At 35.9% G+C, this 20,841-nt stretch overlaps 1 protein-coding gene across 5 annotated transcripts in view; it reads right to left on the minus strand.

Annotated features, from left to right (window-relative positions):
• The window catches only part of LRRC4C (leucine rich repeat containing 4C), a 95,529-nt gene that overhangs the window by 7,070 nt on the left and 67,618 nt on the right, over nt 1-20,841 (minus strand). For 4 of the 5 annotated variants that reach the window (XM_031553516.2, XM_010711267.4, XM_010711269.4 and 1 more), the window contains one exon: nt 14,933-15,041. The exons of the other annotated variant lie outside the window; for it this stretch is intronic. The gene's annotated coding sequence lies outside the window, so the exon portion shown is untranslated. The remainder of the gene's footprint in view (nt 1-14,932; nt 15,042-20,841) is intronic. 5 annotated transcript variants of the gene reach the window in all.

Below are 20,841 nucleotides of genomic sequence, written 5' to 3' on the forward strand. Positions count from 1 at the left end.
CTCCAATGCAGAAGATGGAGTAAAGAATGACAAAGCTAATCTATCTCTGCAGACTTCTTAGAGGCAGCTTGAAGGATACAGCTGTTACGCTATTGAAAGTTAACTTTGTTGAGCATGTGTATGCAGAGATGTCAAGATGCCTTCCTCCCAGGCCTTGCAATGAAATCGGTGTCTCGTTTTTCATTCCTTTTTTTATTCCCTCTTTTTTTCCCCCATTTTTTATAATTAGGTCTTTGACTTGATATTAAACTTTCATCACTTTTTGTTATTTTACTAGTATAAAGTGACTATACTCACTGCAATCACTGTAGGATTTTCCTTTAACAGTGGACTGTGATTCCAAAAAAAGAACTCCTACACCTTTCCGAAAGATCTATCTGGTATGGTATGCAGGTGGCAAAGATATTTTCCCAAATTTATGAGATCTCTGGCTGGATCACTGGCTGGTGCTTCTGGCAACTCAGCTTTCTATCTAATCTGTAGTCCTTGGAGTAACAATCTCAACAGCAGGGCAACATGATGCAAAGGCCATGGCTTTAACTTAATAAATGGTTTATGATACTGCATAATCTAATACACTTCAATTGGTGCTGTACATCTCCACTGAAAAAAGAATGAGATGTGAGACTATATATCACTGCATTGAAAATATGGTAAGAAAGTATCAGATATCAGGTGATTAAATGATTATAGTACAATTAAATCTTCACAATACTCCCTCAAGTTTATGCCAGAAAAGTTCTGGATGAGGACACTTTTTACAACTTAGTAAGTAAATGTGCAGATATTTTCAGAAAACTCACCTTTTCTTCACTTTATATGGCACAGTTATGTATGCTGTATACCACACCCTTTTAAAGAGCTTATTGAGAGAAAAACCCTTTGCAAAGATATCTGTACATTTTAGTAAACAAGCCACTCTACAGTAGCAAATTAAATGGCAGATTTCCAAACATATGAAGAGGATCTATGAGCGTTAAGCAACTAATTATGCTGGGAAGTCTCTTCCAGTAACATCAGCACTGCAGCACTGCAAATAGTTTCTGTATGAAACACAGCGTGGAGAAGAGTAATAAAATAGGTCTAAAGCCCAGGATGACCTTATGCAGAAGTGACTCTTTTGACTCTCTTTTGAGTAACTCTGAATGTTCTCAGGGTCTCAGACTTATCCCTTCAAGCAGCAATGCCAGCACAGGAGGCCAAGAAAATTGCAGTGTAGATACTGGGAGGCAAGCACACAATCTGTTTTACCTGAACAAAACAGTAAAACACACAAGGGCCAGCCCTCGTCCCTGATCACAGACTGACCTGTGGGCAGGGAGATCCACTGCGGTCAGAAATCCTCCACCAACATCTACTCTGCAAATGCTCCTACAGCCTCAGATTTGTGTCCCCATAAGGCTGTGAAGGGTTGAGCTGATGGAACCACACTGCTTCAAATTCATTCACCATACTTTCTTGTTCCTCTTCCTGCCTTTTCTGACCTGAAATCCTTTCCACCTGACTGAACCTCTGTGGACTAGTGCTGAAGTGTAAACACTTTGCATGCTCATATACAGTAAAATGACATTTTTTTAAATTCCTTGTTTTTGCCACTGACAAAGAAAACCATGCTATATTATTTATAGAGCATCACAATAATAACTATACAAAATCAGCAAATGGATTTGTTAATGTAGATCTCATGATTCTTTCCTCCTAGCCTTATTTTTTTATCGCTGAAACTATATAGCTGTGTAACCCTTCCTCTATTCTAAAAAGTGAGATTTCCCTTTCCAGTGCTATAGGACTTTAAAAGTCTCAACAGCAGCTTAGGGAGCCATTGCAACAATGCCTAAAAGCCTGTGAGGTTTCAAAGCCCAGCAGCTTTTATCTATTTGTTAGTTATTTTATTTGTAGTTAAATACAGTGGAGGCCAAAAAGGGCTAGATAGGCAGCCCTGCAATGCAAACTGATTACATGTGAGACCAGATAAATCAAAACTCGCAACACAAATTATTTTCCTCTTTGCATGTTTCATTGCTTCATTCTGGGACATAGTCAAGATTTCCTACAGTCCCTTGAAGCATGTAAGTGTAGGATGCAGAGTGGATATTGCTGTATCACAAATGCTTTCCGGTTCTCTTCTGAAAACCCTCTAAGACTTAAATGAATCACTAGCAGACTAAACAGAAAGACATAAATGTGATTGGACACATCCAATCCTCCTGAATCACCATTCATTGCAGGGGAGTTCAATCAAGGATAAGTTTGATCCATTCTGCCTTTCCATTCTTTTATTTCATTGTGGTATACAGAAAATAGCTTTATTTCACATGATTTCATGTTTCCTCCAGTATGCCTTCTTAAGATTTATAGAGTTTAATTTAAATGAGAGTTTAATCTAAATCAGTTTTGCATGTCCCTTTATTTATACATTTTCTTTTACTCCCAAGTCTGACTTGTACTTTGTATCCTCAGTACAATTGAAAACATTTGCTATTTTATAGGATAACCACAGGAAATATCAGGAAATTGATATTTCTTTAGGACATACTATTTTTATTAAGAGTAATTTGTTGGGTTTTTTTATTGATTGTGATACTTTGTGAGGATGTCACCCTAAAGGTAAAAAGAAAAAAAGTAATTCTCTTCAGACTACTCACACTTGTGTAAATGGAAGCAATCTATGAACTTTTCACTATAAAAGAGCTTAAATTCTTTCATAAAAGCCATTACATTACAGCTTGGTAATAGTACACCCAGAAACATTCTAGAAATTTAATTGGAATTAACTTTTAAAGTGGGTTAATTATATTGCATTAAATCTTTGTGTGGACACTCTTATTTAGAATTTAATTTAAACTAAATTGAATCAAGGCCACTGTAATTTCAATTAACAGTGTCCATAAAAGAATGTAATGCAGTTTAGCCAGTCTCTTTTCAAAGTTAATTTGGATTCATTTTCTTGAAATCCCATGTAGACATTAGGAACTTGCATTCTGTATTGACTTGGGCTCGCTTCAAACCAATTACGTGAAGATAAAAACGTTTTCTATCACAACACCAATCTCTCAGATTATTCAAGTCGTATTTCACTCTTCCCTTTTCACTAAGTCATAAACATAAAACATTGTTTCTTTTAACATATTACTTTACTTTCATCTTGTGTATTCTTCTAGGCAGATATTTATGTAGAGTGAACCACACTGTATAGAAGCCATTTTGCAAGAGCCTGGATACCGTAATTCTCTTAATTACTTATAGTAACATGCCACTACATGCCAACCATGATACAAACAAAAGTCATACAAGTACTTTCAGGATTTCACCTGAAGGTATGTATTTCTTATAAGAGATATTCATCAGTGAACAACCATTAAACTGCAATATATATGTAATTATTGAAAGGATGCTTTCTCAATCTGTTTTTGGTTTATTATCAAAGCAAAATGACTTTAGAAGACATCTGTGAACCACAAACAAGTTAATAAAAAAGAAACCCTTAGTAAAAAGTTATATGGTATCCTACAGCAGTGTTCCAAACCACTGTATTCTTCATTCCTAAGTCACACTAAGGTCACTATTTTAGAGCACTGTGGTACTTTTTTTTTTTTTTTTTTAAACAGACTAACAGACTAGTAGTGATTTAAGACAACATCTATTTAAAGCTACTACTACAATAACACTTAATTCCAAACAAACCAGTTTTAGTTTGGTAGCATATTATTAGTTGTTACATGGAAATATTAAACACTATAAATAGAATCATTTTCAACAAGATTTTAAAGAAACAGGTAAAAATTGTCAGGTTATGTCTACAGGATATTAAAATGTGTTCTGTATAGACGCAAAGGCAAAAAAAAAGCGTGACTGGTGGATTCCAAGACTTTTCCCCTTGTTCCTTCCCAAATTGCCTCCGTACTCACAAACTATAAGATAGAAATGATGGAAACATCAGATCAAAACACCACATAGTCTAACAATGCTCACACAACCATATGCATATACAACCAGAACAAGGAAGATCAAACAGAAGAAATGGATATTAGATTATATATTTGTTCTTATGAAAGTTTCATCCAACTCTTATGAAATGCAAGTTCAGATTTTAAAGCCAAAACCAATAGCATTTAACATTCTTTTCTAAATTACAATATATATATATTAATTTACTGAATATGCTAATGGTGGATATTTCTTTTTCTAAAACAAAACATCCTTTGATCATTACTGAGTTCTTAACCTCAGGAGCTAACATAATCTAGGAGATAGAAATATTTTAATTTGATAAAAATATAATATATTTGTGGATTAGCAGTACTTTCTATGCATTGGCAGCAGGCATGCTCTGGTAAAAATTGAATTAATTTAGAAAAAAAATAAGATTTTTTTTGAGATAAGCAGATCAGAGGACTGTCTACTTCACTGGTATAAGGAATAGTGTTTGTGCTTTAAAAAGTACAGTTTTTCCAAATACATTTTGTAATACGCAAAACGGAGCAAACTGAATGATAAAAGCAAATTATTGTAAAGTAGCAATGCAAAGTCTGCATTAATGCTTATTTTTGGTATCAATTAGAAGGCACATCTGCCTAAATACATCTACGCTGTAACACTGTGTTAAGAAAGATGCTTTCCTATTTTAAGACATGAATTATTTGACACTGAGCTGGAGAAGTGCTGGATAAGTATTTCATAACCTTGACTGTATTGCTAGTATGCATTATTCCAAAAGACCTGGGAGAAACACATCCAGCTAGCACACTAAAGCACCAGAGTCCATTTTACATCACTACATTTGTAGTGGCTAACTGAGTCCAAATTACTCCCTCATTTTGTTAATAAACATAGAGACAAAGTGAAAAAGAGACAGAAAATAAAAAGTTATGGCTGTGAATAGCCTCGAGTCTGGCAACTGATGGTCAAATTTCTTGTCCTTGGTAACTATGGAAACCCCTTAAGGTAAGAGTAGAACACAGGCATTCTGTGGTCTGCAATTTACAAGCTGTTTATTTAATTATGAAGGACTACGAAACTGTTGGGGCAATGCAATTATCATACTGTGATAGCATTTTGAGAGAAAAAAAAATAGGCACAGAGAATTGTAAGAAGCTAATTTTTTGGAAAATTACTTGTTTTAGGACTTTTATGAATCTGCCACACATTTTTTTACTGAGAGCTTAGGTTCACTGGTTCACTGTTTTTTTTTGTTTGTTTGTTTGTTTTTTCCCCCAAAAGGGTATGAGCAGCCAAAATTAGCAATATGACATTTTGCCATAATATCTCTCAGTAGATTCATAGCAATTATGTCTATTCTATGCCCCATGATCAAAACCAAGGTCAGGGTGTATTTCAATTAAACCTTAGATTTTACCAAAGTGCAGCACAGACAGAATAGCAAGCACATTATTACCAAGTCTATCACTGCTGGGCAATGAATAGGTCACAGGTGCTCTTGCATACACTATTTGTACACCTTTGAATATTACAAGTGGGAAAATGACTCAATTTAGGAGGCAGCTAGTGAAATAAAATTAAGAGTGAAACTATGTGATGACTCAGGGGGACTATAACAATTACCTACAACTATCTTCCTAGATCTCTACAACAAACTTTGACCTGATACTTCTGTTATTGGGAGTTGCATGAATGTAGGGGCTGCAGAGCCTTCTGCACCCACTGAAAATTTTGGCAACAATCCACCATTGACTGGATTGATTTAATAAGGCATTGAACCTAAACACATCCTCACAAGACCTCTGAAAAAGAGATAGGTTATATTCTAGTTCAGGACTGAATAAACTGATGAATTAATGCATGAAAGTAGCTGGCAAAATTTAGCACGTATCTGCAAGATAATTTGAAAACATGAGCTTCACACCACATGCTGACTAGATGTATTGGGTGTTGGTCCAAAAAATAACCACAAATTAGCTCTGTTACTGGCCTTAAACTAAGATGTCTCACAGTGCAGCTCCAGCCTAGCCTCAAGAGCACAAGAGAGTCTGCATGTGAGTAGAGCACGGATGAACTTTGCTCCCAGCACTACACAGGGGACTAAGCGGATATGCTGGAATGAAAGTTGTCAGCAGCAGAGGCAGGACTGGGAGCCAGAACTCCTGCATCACATTTCCATTCAAACGTGGACTTCATGTACACACTGAAGTGTGTACTACTCAACCTTTAGAAAACCAACATGGTATGACATTTAAAACTAAATTGTATTAAATATTAGAAATTGTTCTGTCCTATTCTGCAGATTCCTGTATTATTCTTATCATAATATTCGTATACCTTCCAGAAATGCATTAAATATCTTATATTTGATGTTTTTATCTACATATCAAAATTACAGAATCATTTGGGTTGGAAAAGACCTTTAAGATCATTAAGATCAACCATTTATCAAACACTACAAGTAAACTACAATAAATTATGCCCTTAAGGGCCATATCCACATGTCTCTTAATTGCCTCAGGAATGGGGACTCCTTCACCTCCCTGTTCCAATGCCTACCATCCTTTCCATAAAGAAATTCTTACCAATATCCAAACTAAACCTCCCCTGGAATAAGTCAAGGCCATTTCTCCGCATCCTATCCCTTGTCACCTGAGAAAAGAGACTGACACCCACCTCACTGCAGCTTCTTTCTTTTCCTCCAACAGAAGAACTGCGTTCAGATAAACAAGTAGCATTATAATTATCTGCCACTAGCAGTTGATAGCATATACTGCTTAAGACATACATTATGAGTTCCTACTTGAAATTCATTGGATATCTCAGGAGAATTGTTCTTCTTTTCAACCTAGAGAACAAGCCACAGATGCTGGTAACACTGGATCACCTGAGACTCAGCTCAGTCCTTCCTACAGTAGGAATAGGCAAGGACTACTGGGGATGTACTGCTTCCAGTTCCTTGTATAATATCTCCAAAGCTTACTCTTGCCAAGACACTCCAATATATGTGCTATGATCTTCTGATTCTTGGCTGCGGAAATCTTTCGTATAAACTTTAAGTCAGAGAGGGTTTTGGCGAGCTCTGAACTAGTTTTTAAATATAAATGATTAAAAGAACCTGAAAGAAAATTCCTGCCATAGGAATGTTGGCCCATGATGTCAGAGGCGGATGCTCATAGTATGGCAGTAGAGACTGAACCTTACCACCAACATTTTGTTCCATTTTGTTGTCATGTGACAACAAAAGCAGAGAGGCAGTCAGACAAAATGGTGTCTGACATGGAAGTGCATATGAAGCAAAAGTGTGTCACTGAGTTCCTCCACATGGAAAAAATTGCACCTGCTGACATTCATTGACGCTTACTGTATATTTATGGAGACCAAACAGTGGATGTAAGCACAGTGAGGTGGTGGGTGGTGTTTCAGCAGTGGCGACAGTGATAGTGATCACCTCTACTGGTGCAGGTTTTTACAAGTGTGGCATGCAGGCTCCTGTTTTTCACTGTCAATAATGCATAACTAATAGTGGTGACTATGTTGGAAAATAGTGTTTTGTAGATGAGAATTGGCTTTATCAAACAGTATTATTATGTTCTTTGATTTTGTTTCCATGAAAATAAATAGGAGACATGACTTTCGGAGCAAACCACATAATTAAACAAAATGGTAAAATTTCCAGTAACAGGAGGGCTACTTCCTTCCTCCTACCAATTCAGATTCTGAAGTACTGATACAGTATTCTAAATTCATGGGTTGACCACAGACTTTCACTTTAACAAGATCTATGAGGGATAACCATGGTAAAAACTGATTCCTACAGAAATCAATCAGAACTTTTCATTTCACCAGTCAGGACTCTATCTCATATGAGAATAAGAATTTGGTACACCAAGCCAGCTTCACTGGCAAATGTAAGCACTTGGACTTTGATGTCATACTTTTAGGACAGATTTTTAGTGTGATGGAAATTTAATTTTCATTTAATTAAAGTAATAAAGTAAAAGTAGTAACTGAGCTAGCTAAAAAGGCAAAGTTCATGTGTGTGACAGTGTGCTTTGAAACAAAAGTCATTTAATATTATAAAATGTCAAGATATTAACAGATTGGATTATTAAAAGATTCCAAGCAATTATTCTGCTACTTTAAAGATGCTTTAAAGCAAGCGAGGAATCCAAGATTCAAAATAAATGTGAAAAATGTCTGTTCAAAGCAGAATACATTTGATAATTGGTGTTATCAAAGAATATAAGTATGCTTATTTGTAGTAAAACTTTGAATTTCTATGCTGACTTGTATAGATGATCTTTGAAGTCCCCTCCAATCCAAGCCATTCTATAATCAGAGACAGCACTGATACCACCTATTACTAAGAATCTTCAATATCTGCCATTGTAAAATGCTGTTCTCAGTTTCTTACAACTTAGTAAATTTTTAACCATTTACAGATGCAATGTTCTGTGCAAGGGATATGCCGATACAATAATAGCTGAAAATGTACATACTCTAGGCAGCTTTGAAGCAGCTGACATTCTTATGGTAACAAAATAGTAACAAAAAAGAGAACATATTACTGATAAATATGCAAGTACGAAATTTAGGTTGCTTTTTGATTTTGTATGCTGAGAGACACGGAGCTCCTATGAGAAAAATATCATCTAGTCATGTAGTTAAAGTCAATATCAATATGGAAGCTTGCACATCAGTACTTGAATTTGTTTATGCACAGGTATACCTAATTTTCTTTATTAAATATAGTTCAAACTATTTCTAATTTATTCCTACCAGGAAAAAATGTTTTCTATTTTAATTTTTAACTATTGCTCCAGCGTAAGTACATCAAAAATACAGCTGAATGACAAAAATATTGCTGTATCCAGATCTTTCCGGTTGATAACTGTTTTCTGGATTCTTACCTACATTCGCTATTGCAGAACAATGTGTGAAGATAAGTACACTAAATATATTTTCAGACTGTCATTATTAAGGGCCATTGAAATACTTCAAGAAGACAAATATGTTGATAATGTATTCCAAACCTGCTTCCAAAAGTATGCTGCAGAAGATTTCTGGTATCATCAGACCAGTGTACTTCACACCAGCTCCACGTGGTTATGGGCTAAAAATAACAATGACAAAGTGCTAAACAATTTAAGTGCTAACATTGCATTGAAATACTGACACTATACAACGTATATATCCCCAGCATTTTTCTGCGTTACAGACCTGTATCAGATAGTGGGCCACTTAGTCTGGAAGCTTTTGTGTGCATGTAAGCAAGTACATGTATCTTTTACTACTTGCCTGATATTTCTAACTATATCCACTATATCCACAAGTGCGCCTAATGGTGGCTATTACCACAATTGGTTGCCAATATCTGATGTTAAACTGCAAGAATGATTTTAAAACCTCAATCCAAGTAACCTGGGGAAAATATCTTCATTTCTGCACTCATATTGCTGTCCATATGCTCTGTACTATAGAAATCTCAAGAACTGTCAAGACATAATAGCAGCAAGTAGAACCAGTGAAGATTACAGCAAGTTACATCTCACAGTGGAACCTTGTATTAGCCCCGATTTCTAGATTGGAATCTAAATCTCAGAAGGATTTCAGTGAAGACAGGAGAGTGGCTAGGTATCAGAGATAAAGAACATGCATAGAACTTTCTCTAATATTGCAGTCATAGATTGAAACCTGAGCTATGACTGTCAGAGAGAAGATGATGGAAACTTTTTTTTTTTAATAATGCGATCTCCTCTATATCTCTGAGGATAAAAAAAAAAAAAGAAAGAAAGAAAAGATGTTTCCGTAGTTTATTTTCTTTATAATTCTTTCCACTCCAGAAAGGTGAATGCAATATTTTTCTATGTAATTCTACAGAAATTGACTAAATTTATTCTAGTTCTCCATTCAATTGCCATTACCCCATTCAACAAAACCAGAATTATTTTCAATCTAGATGAAGTTCTGAACCTTATCCTCTAAACAATCCACTTACTTGTGAGGAATATCAGGAGCTTTAGACAGCTAATTGTTAAGAAAATGCAGCTTCTATAAATCAGGCATCAAAAGATAAAAATAAGACAAATGTTTTTGTTTTTTTTTTTTAAGTGCATAATGAAGATGATCTGCTTTCCAGTTGCTGAAATCTGAAAGTATGGTAAATACTGGATTCAGTTTTAATTCTTTAAAACAAGCAATCAAAACCACAAAACACACCAAAACAACAACAAAAAAGCCTTTTCTTTTTTTGAAATGAGTCATTTCCTTTCATTTCTTTTTGTTCCTTCCCACCATAAAATACAGAGTTGCAATGGTAGCTGTGAACTGAAAACAGCAAGCATTACCTGTGATGAATCAAGAGAGGTCCTTATCTTCAGCATTTATAATATGTTATGTCTGGCATACATTAAATTTAGGAGGCTTTACAGTGACTAATAGATGGTAATGGCTTATGCTTATACTACAGTTGTATTTTTATGTAGAAGTACCTATACTTATACTACATTAATACTTTAACTAGAAGTTTGTGAGCTTTAAGTTCTAAACTGACAGATAACATACGTAGTATATCAGAATTATCTTATTCTCTACTTACATTCAGCTACTTCTTGAGAGAAACAGAGGCTTTTTTGCAGTATACCATGTGAAGACTGCTGCCTTCAATTCAGACTGAAGGCACAATGTGAACTATATATCTGTGTTCAAATTTGACCTACTGTACTATGGTAAACTTTCCAACTGTTTTAGAAACAGTTTTTTGGAAAGACGGTTTGACTCATTCGCTTGAATCATACTAAAGAGGAGCATTTGTGTTAGTACAGCACCAGAGCACTGCTGTAGGATTAGCTTGGAAGAACAATCTGCTTTTATGGAATTCTTACAACAGCTTCTTGAAGCTCTCCATTTTGCTCAATAGATGCAGTAGACCTTTTTTTCAGCTCAGCCAGAAACCTGGGTATCCACCGTGAGGAGACCACCATTCTATGACCTTCAGTCAACAGTAACTTACGCATGTTGACAAGCTATCTAACAGTACTTGCAGAAGGATGCGCTAGAAAATCTCTCATTCTTGACATCTGTCTTGAGTAAGCCAGGACATGACATATTTCTAGGGTAAGAGTTAGCCATTAATTATCTTCTCTCTTCTTAAATGTGAAGGCAAATGCTGCAAGAGAGTAGCCATCATTTGGTGAGAACTACAAAAATTTGATATCTGCTGTTTAGACTGCAGACAGTGGCAAGTACTGGGGTGTCAAGTCCTCTATATAGGTAACAAGTACAAAGAGAGCAAAGCTGCATCCTACCATCACTCATTGAAGTTATTTAGTAGAGTTTGCTTCTGCTCCACAAAGAAGCTTAACAATGTAACCTGCAGTATACTGCAGTCAGCAAACATCCTTAATAGTTTCTCCCTAATGTATTAAGGTGGCATAGCAACATTCCAATTTAATTAAAGGTCTGCTAGGAACTTGCAAATTTTATTTTTTCTTCTTAAAGGGTATAAAAGCCTCTGTAAAAAATTTTCCTTTTACTTTCAGTCTGGTGTCCAAGTTGTCAGCAATCTTTTTTTCCTTAAATATAGTACAAATTGCTAAATAGCTTTAAAATTATATAGCAGCAAAAAGAGCAGGTTTTTTTTTTTTTTTCTTTTAATGGTTTGGGGTGCTTTTCTTCTCACTAGGATCCCTCACATTTACACTAAATACAGCTTCATTTTTCAAAATGAAATTTAACAAGCAGTACTTATGAGCAAGAAAGGCACTTACTAGACTAAATTCAATTGCACTTCACTATTCTTATCTCCCAATTTTTACTGAAAGGCAAAGTAAGAACATACTGGGAGTGAGAGAAATGACTTCATTAGGGACAGCTGAACAGACAACACAGTCACAGCAGACAGTACACCTGAAAGTTGGTATGAGGCTACTACAGTCCTCTTCTTGAAATTCTGTTATTCGTATTATTGATTCAAGGATTTTGAACACAGATTTGCTATAATTCTCTTTATAATGCATATAATAATATAAATAAATGCATATAATAAAATAAATAGAATAATGCATATAATAAAATAAAATAAAATAATGCAAACTACAAGAAATAATAGGTGACTTAATTTACAATTTTCTCTTAATTTCACACCATATAACATAGACATCAGTTTTATAGGTGGACACAGACTCCAAAGGGATCACTACTGATTAGTTTGGGCATTCACTCTTTCCCTTCTCCCAGACTTTTATATGAACTTTCCCAGGGAGAGGCCTTGTGAAGACCTTCCATCTTACAAATATAGCATGAAGATTGCCTGTAGAAAATCCCGACTGTGTTGTAATACTATCTGCTATCAAAAATCAAATTTACAGACCACATCCACAGCTTATATAATTCAGTATACCTACACTGATACAAGATCTGTCTCACTGCATCCATTTAGCTTATCAAACTCCTCATCTTGAATTTCTATCCAAGTGCTGGTAACAGACAGTAAAAAACAAACAGTAAAAAAGGATAACCACATATGTTTCTTCACAGTTAATGAAATACTTGTCTCAAAAAAAGATTAATTTTTAAATATGTACTGATTATTCTTTATATTCATGTAAATATATGTAGATTCATACCTATTAATTATATTCATATAAAAATATCCAATTTATTATTTCTCAAAAATGTTTTAACAGCATGGGGAAAAAAAAATCACCTTCACAACTTTTCACAATTTTTTATGTCTCTGTTGTTTTGAATGACTACTGGATTTGTGCCACAAAATATCAACAAAAGGATGTTTCTACGAGGCATAGGATGACAGTTCTGAGCAATTCAGTGCTTGATAGCCATGACAGTATTTTCTTTCGAATAAAGATATTAAGTAGCACATGGTATTAAAGTTCCAATTTTTTTTTACTCCTTTGGTGATGAATTATGACCTGCCAAAGACATACCATAAAGAACTAATAAATTCAGGATCAATATTCAAAGATCAAACCTACATTTTTTTGTCTCACAAATATTGTCATCTAGGTAATATTAAGTCTGCCTTAAGCTTCCTTTCACAATCAGGTACTAAATATTCAATTGTTTTGAATGGTAGAAAACAAATGAATCACTTTATCTTCCCTATTTATCTGGTCAGCTCACTCAAGGATAACTTGTGTCATTTACCAATGAAATGATTAGGAGCATTTCAAAAGGGAAATTGGGATGATTGCTTCTTCATATTTCTATTACATTGTTGCTTGTCATTTGTCCCTTTGGGCAAATGCCATACCTCTTACAAATAGCCCATTCTCTTATGCAATAAGCAAAAATAGCGCCTTTCTGTTTAAAGATACAAATGAATCTTAGACACAAATTAATGAAGAATACTGAAGAAGATCATAGGCTTCCATTATCTTGAATATATTATCTTACTGAGGCCTGATCACACTCCAACTGAGTTAGAACCAAGTTTATAAAACTATCAGGACTGTATTAGAAAACAGCATCTGTACTGTTTGATATTTGATTACTTTCTTACTCATACAAAGGCAAGTCATAAGCTAACAGATTTTATTATTATTATTACTCTGTTATTAAAAGCAGCTGGTTACAAAATCTGGAAATTTTAAAAAGGCTTTGCTAACAGATTTTATTATTATTCTGTTATTAAAAGCAGCTGGTTACAAAATCTGGAAATTTTAAAAAGACTGCAAAGAAACTGCACTTCAGAATTACTCTAAAGGTGACTGAAGGTCTGAAATTTATTTTCCAAGATGTATATAAAATGGGAGTTCGCTGTAGTAAAAGGCCTTTGACTGAACAAATCATTCTTTAAGAGATTTCTTTTTTACTCTATACTTGCCTACATGAATTATTTGTACCTGTTGTATCAGGTACAATGATAACAGCAATGATAACAACCAGTTTTCGCAGAATCACAGAATGGCCTGGATTGCATGTGGCAGGGGAGTTGGAGATTCATGATCCTTGAGCTCCCTTCCAACCCGGCCATTCTGTGATTCTGTGAGATCACAAACTTGACCAGGGCATGGTCACTGCAGCCCAGGCTGCCTCCAACCTTAACGCTGTTAATGATCTCCTTTTTTGTTTTGTAGAATTAAACATGCTATGAAAAAGCACTGTATGTAGCTTCGCAGAGCTTAATCATAGCATACAGAAATGTAAGGAAGACTCACGCATACCTATACATATTTTATTACTTGAACAACTCTGTGGACAACTGTATAATATTAGATGAAAAGTTTGTTTCATTTTTTCCTCATCAAAACCAAAAAGACTTATGACATGACAAATGAAAGCTTTAATTACTTACTCTATGTCATGAGGACTTTGTTTTATTTTAAGATTGAGCTTTGAGACAAGCATGAGGAAAGTAGAGAAAAACTGTATAAAAATGATGTTGATGCTATAGCCCAACTGTTTTTGTAACTACACATAATAAGGAAAAGAATTTTAAAACCGAAATTGACGTGTGTGATTATCCAACAGTAATAAAAATTAAAATTTATACTGTTCAGATAAGGTGCAGTGAAATCTAGAGTTAGCAAAAAGTACATGTAAATTTACTTTTTCTTTTTCTTCTAATTTTATGTTAAAATGGTGTTTGTTTTTTTTCAAACCAAATATACACTGGTAAGCTATAGAATAGATCTGTAGCTAACATCTCAAGTGAAAGTGTACTGGAGTATCTCTGACTGGATTATTAGGGAAAAGTATTTCCGATGGTAGGAGAATTGATCCATAATTAAATTTCCAAGTTTTGGTTAAATTCAGGAGAAATGGACACTAAAAGTCCGTCTTCTCCTCTTCAGACAAAGAACATAATAAACTTATGCATTCACCAGTAAATAAAGGGAAACCTAAAAGCATAGTCTAGGTAACATAATATATATTTAGATCTTAGAATTCTTTAGAACTCAGGGCAATAGTGGTACAGGAGTGAATTAGAGACTGAAAATATAAAATAGGTACCTCACATACTGACCTGTGAGCCAAGATCATTCCCATATTCCTAATGCTTCACTCAGTGTTTTTCAACCAGTATATAATGATGCCATATGAACTGCTGGTGTTGTGATGCAGATGCACTATGGCTATAACAAGGGACAGGAAAAGGCATGTAGGTTAGCATTAATCAAATAAACAGGTTTCTCTTTTGCTCAAAACAAGTATGACCCTGATCTTCAAAATACAGTATGAAGTGAATGATTGTTCAGCCGAGTCACCTTGCAGTCTCTGCTTCCCATCCGGGTGATTGGAGAAAAAGCACTTTCAGGACAAATTAAATATAACTCAAGTTTTAGTTTGCAATTATAAAATACGTCTTCCCAATACAATTAAAACATCATCATACACTTTCTGCAAGCTGGACACAGTGAATTTGTATTTTCAACTAGAATTAGAACTTGTCTTCTGTAGCAGTTTAGGGATTATTTCAGGTTGTCCAAAGAAGCTGTGGATGCCCGATCCCTGGAGGCATTCAAAGCCATGTTGAATGGGGCCCTGGGCAGCCCGATCTGGTGGGGGCAACCTTGCTCAAGGAAAGAGAGTTCAAACTAGATGATCTTAAAGATCCCTTCTAATCCAAGCCATTCTGTGAATCTACAATTCTATAATTTTATGATTGTAAAACTCTATGATTTTATTTACCCTACTTTCATCTACAGGGAACCTGAGTGGTATGTGCTGCATTTGCAATTAGCTTCAACTCTTACATGAAGAAGATATTCCTATAGCACAACTGACCAAGTTATTCCTGCAATACATGTAGCAGAAGTTTTGTTGCAATACTAAAGGTTATAAATTTACACCCTGCTGCTGAAAGATGCTGGGAGATATTACACAGCCAGATCTGATGCTGATTTGATCTTGAAAATTGGCAGAGTAGCTTCCTGTCTCAAGACCATAGAGTTACATAGTCTTTTTTTCTAAAGGGTCAGAGTGAGATTGGGAAAAAAAAATAAAAAAAGCTAATCTCAGTTAATCACTACAGCCATATCTCGTTCCTCAGATCCACTGACTTATGTGGATTAAAAAACAATAACTAAAGAGGCTGCATTCCTGCAAACTAAACTTGTAAAATGCCCTTTTGTAATTATGAATGAAATAGAAACACTTATTTGCTGTTGATGATTCCTTTGACCACCTGATATGTCTGTAATTTGAGGAGTAGACAATGACAAAATACATAGGGTTTGCTGTAGGAAATTAATTTTTATTGAATTAGAAGCCAGATTTTCTTTTTAAGTTGTCTTCTTAGTATTATTTTTATTCTTGGATTTTTACTTTTTATTATTCTTTTCAATGCATCTCCTCCCCTATTCCAAAAACTCTGCCAATAGAGTTTACTGAACAATAGCCTGTTATGCAATACATTGAAATATACACAGTGGCTTTGATGATAATAAACTCTTCATAAGACCGGAAATACTTTTTGCAGAGCCTGGGGACAGAAATCTAAAGAATTTAATTCCTATAGGCCTTACAAGGGAATTTTAACCATCCTACAAGATAACTCCAAATAACTATCTAAAAGAAATAATTTCTAATTAGGTTCTAAGGAAGAAATGATTTCCTCACTAAAACCATTAGAAAGACGCTTTATTTCCACAAGAGTTTCATTATACTACATGTTTTTAGAAGAAAAGAAATGCAGTCTTATTCAGTTTCTACAAGATCCCTATTCTTCTAATCCTGTTAAGAGTTCTATCCAGACTCTCTCCCGCTCACATATATCTTCTCATGTATCATAACACATAAAGATTACACATAGATTTTTGATGATGGAAAGGACTGAGGCCAACTACTTCATCAGGATCAAATCTTCAATTCCTACAGCAGGAATAAGGTATTTACCTAGTTTTGAAGATAGGAGATGGTTACTCTTCGTGACTTACTGCATTATCTGTTGTAATTTTCATGGAGTTTTCAAAGCCACCTTACATTGAGTTCATCTATTACTAAGTTAGAATAGAGGAAATCATATTATGATTTCCTCTATTTCTAATTTGGTCTTTTTGCTTTTGAATTCTTACTAATGCTGCAGAAACATGAAAAATGATAGAGCTGAGAAAGCACAGAATTATCTTGCGCAATGGATATTTACACAGAGGGTCTGAAATCATTACCAATCCTTTGAAAGAGTCCTGGGAGACTAGGATTCAGCAACTTGAATAGTGTTCCATGCAAATGAAACAAATGCTTCTGGGGAGAGGTAACGAAATGGGAAGATGAATGTCTTTGTTACTATTTTCTATTTCATAGAACAATCATGTCTTAAAGCTGCTAGGACCAGCTCTTTGGATGCTTGTTTCAAACAAATAACGACATTTACAAATGCTATTTCATCCTGCCAAGGACTTGAGGTCAGCTAACTATCTATTCTATTAGTTGAGATGTAAATACACATACGTATAAACATACGAGTCATACATATATCACAGACAGATATGCTTAAAATAGAAGTAGAACGTAGAATTAAGGTCTCAAAAGAGGAAATTAACTCACCCTAACCTAGTCTTGTTTGAGGATAGTCACATGATACGTTAATTTGAAATCTAATTACGCTCTACTGTTAAGCACAAATGCAGGGAACTACATGTACCCAAGGAGATATTTCAAAGACCTTTCCTCTGTGGAATGTCTGCAATACCTATTTTTAAATCAAGGATCCAAGATTTTGCCTCCACTGAAATGAAGTTAATATCTGCACAACGAACCAAAAGAGCATTTCCTAATTAGTGGTATCTGTATTTAGCCAAACACAAACATGAGAGATTCCCATTCCAGTCCCCAGAATCAATCAAAATCTACTCCAAGAGCATCTTGTGGAATTGAAAAAATATATGTTCCTATGTGACTGAAAAATCCACATTTTTTCAAAGTGAATAGCTCAATGTTTTCGTTATGTTACCTGATGAAATTTTTGAGTCCTAGTTCATCCTTTGGGCAGAACAGAATTGGAAAATAAGTCTACCAACAAAGGAATAAAGATCTGCATAATAATAATAATAAAAACCAACAACAAATGAATCAGAAAATCTTTCTCCAATGAAGACCTGAGTGCTTGTTTGTTTTTAGTCCTTGCTACACCATTGGTATCTCTATGTCCACAAAGTGGACAAAGTAATAGAGATTCTAGATTTTACATTTCATTTGAAATGGCATCCACTAACATATCAAAAATGAACAGGTTACTGGGGCTGAGATTCAGCATGCATTGAAACATTCTGAACCATTGCATGATTAAAAATTCAAATCTCTCTCTCTAACCCATGATTGTGGTCCTTCTGAGATTCTGAAAATCAAATTAAATTCAACATAGAGAACATTTTAGTCTTATTTTCACTAGAAAACAGAATTTAAGAAAAATTATCACAGCCAATAACAACAAATACAAATTTTTAAATTATTTTTAAAATTGCATGATGACTAGAACATGAAAACCACTATTAGTATCTAAGACCATCTGTAGGATGGACAGTGCTTTTATAACCCATTAAAGCTATCTTAATTGGTACATCCCTATCGGTTCCACTGTTTCAACAAATTGGTGCTTGAGAGAAGCTTTATCTGAACACACTGTGTTCCATACCAGCGGTCCTGCAATCAGTAATAAAAGATAATGAAACAATGTTAACAGCACAGTGTGCTAGTTTGAACAGCATGTAATTCAATAAGTTTTGGTATCTTGGCCAAGGCAATTCCAATCTGCCTGTAGATTCAGATAGGAAGATAGAAAAGACATTTTCCAGCAAGTCTGAATTGCACATGTACTCTCTCTGACCATGTTTTTTCCTAGACCTGAATTGTTCCACAGTCCCCCTACAGACACAGAAGGGACTGATGCCTCTACAGTCTATAAAAGAAGTAACTGTGCTTTCGTTTCATAGGCCAGCAGAAAAGGTAAATTAAATCTTTTTCTTCTGCCACATCCAATTCCCAAGTTACATTGTTAGGTACTTTCAGCTTCATTTGAAACATCAAGTATGGGTCATTGCTTGAAGCAAGATGCTGGATGTCACGCATTTTGCGACCCGATCCACTAAGCTAAAACCTCTACTTGTACACAGCAGATTGCTAGATTTCTATTTAAGCACAGCTGCTGCCTTAGCAATTGCACCCTGTGCAATAGTTGTTTGCTGAGGGGGATTCATGGCATGCACTGCAGGCAAGGGGACAGAACACCAGGGTGTGGAAACTGTGCAGTCCTAGAAGTCACCCCTGGGTTGTACTACAGAAGAAAATGAGAGAGGAAGGGAGGAAGCTGATGACAGCCCACACACTGGATGATCAGTTTCTTTCTGAAATGAGGAAAGTAAAACAACACTCAGCAGTGATGAAAAGAAGTAAAAGAGCAGCCCTGAACTATCACTTCTCTCAGCGTTGCAGAGGCTGGCTCCATGCCCAAGGCAAAATTACATCTAAACTCTCACAAGCAGCTGAGCGAGCAACAATAGAGTGTGCAAAGACTATCTAAGTTGAAGTTCCCACTTCTATTTGATGCTAAAAGCAGCTGAAGACCCTAATCTCAGGATTTGGCCTAAATATTATGAATATATATTCTTTGCAGTCTTGCACAGCCTAATGCAGTGTTTTTCAGCAATGCAGAAGTGTCCCTACTGAAAATTTAAAACCCTTATTCAAGTAAGCTGCAGCTCAGAAACAGTTCTCCAGTTCCCCACATCTGCGCTTCCCTAACAGTAGGGAACCTCTATGAGTACTGATACCCTTCCCCCCCAAAAAACAGCTGGTCTCTGATATTCAGCAGTATGAGGTATCACCAATATTAGCAGTCATGGAATCATAGAATCACTAAGGTTGGTAAAGACTTCCAAGATCATCCCGTCCAACCATACACCTGTCACCAATTCTTCCCCATTAAACCACATCCCTTAGTACAACATCAGAGCACTTCTTGTACGCTTCCAGGGACGGTGACTCAACCACCTCCTTGGGAGCTCGTTCCAATCCCTGACCACACTTTCAGAAACGTTTTTCCTAATATCCAACCCCCTGGTGCAACTTAAAGCCATCACCTCTTGTCCTGTCACTAGTTACACAGGAGAAGAGGCCAACCTCCACCTAGCCACAATCTCCTTTCAGGGAGCTGTAGAGAGCGAGAAGGTGTTCCCTGAGCCTGCTCTCCTCTACTCTAAACAGTTCTAGTTCCCTCAGCTGCTCCTCGTAAGACTTGTGCTTGAGACACCTCACCAGCTTTGTTTCCTTTCTCTGGGGATGCTCCAGGGCCTTCATACTTTTCTTCTAGCGAGGGGCCCAAAAGTGAACACAGGGGCGATCGCTTCACTGCTTCTTCTGGTTAGGCTATTTCTGATACAACCCAGGATGTCACTGGCTTTCTTGGTCACCTTATGGTCAGCATATTTGCTGGCTCATGTTCAGCGAAGTGTCAACCAATGCCCCTAGGTCCTTTTCTTCTACACAGTCTTCCAACCACTCTGTCTCAAGCCTATAGCATTACCTGAGGTTGTCGTGGCCAAAGTGCAGGACCCAGCTCTTGGCTTGTTGAACTTCATCCCACGGTCCTCAGTCCAGTGATCCAGCCTGTCCAGATCCCTCTGAAGAGTCTCAGACAGATTGACACCTAGTCCAAACTTGATGTCATCTGCAAACTTACTGAGGGTGCACTCAATCCCCTCATCTAGGAGGGCTCAATAAAGATATTGAACAGGACAGGCCGAATAATGACCCCTGGCGAACACTACTCATGACTTAGATTTAAACACAGGGATCAGGGGGTGTTTGCTGATACTGTGAACATCCGGGTTGATCTGAAACTTGACTTTTAATTATGTGAATTTAAAAGCTAGAAACACCTCAGTTTCTAAGCAGGCCGTAATATATTTAAATGAATTTAAAAGAAAACTCCAGCAT

The sequence above is a fragment of the Meleagris gallopavo genome, chromosome 5 (genome assembly GCF_905368555.1).
Source record: "Meleagris gallopavo chromosome 5, MGAL_WU_HG_1.1, whole genome shotgun sequence".
In the NCBI taxonomy this organism is placed as follows: Eukaryota; Metazoa; Chordata; class Aves; order Galliformes; family Phasianidae; genus Meleagris; species Meleagris gallopavo.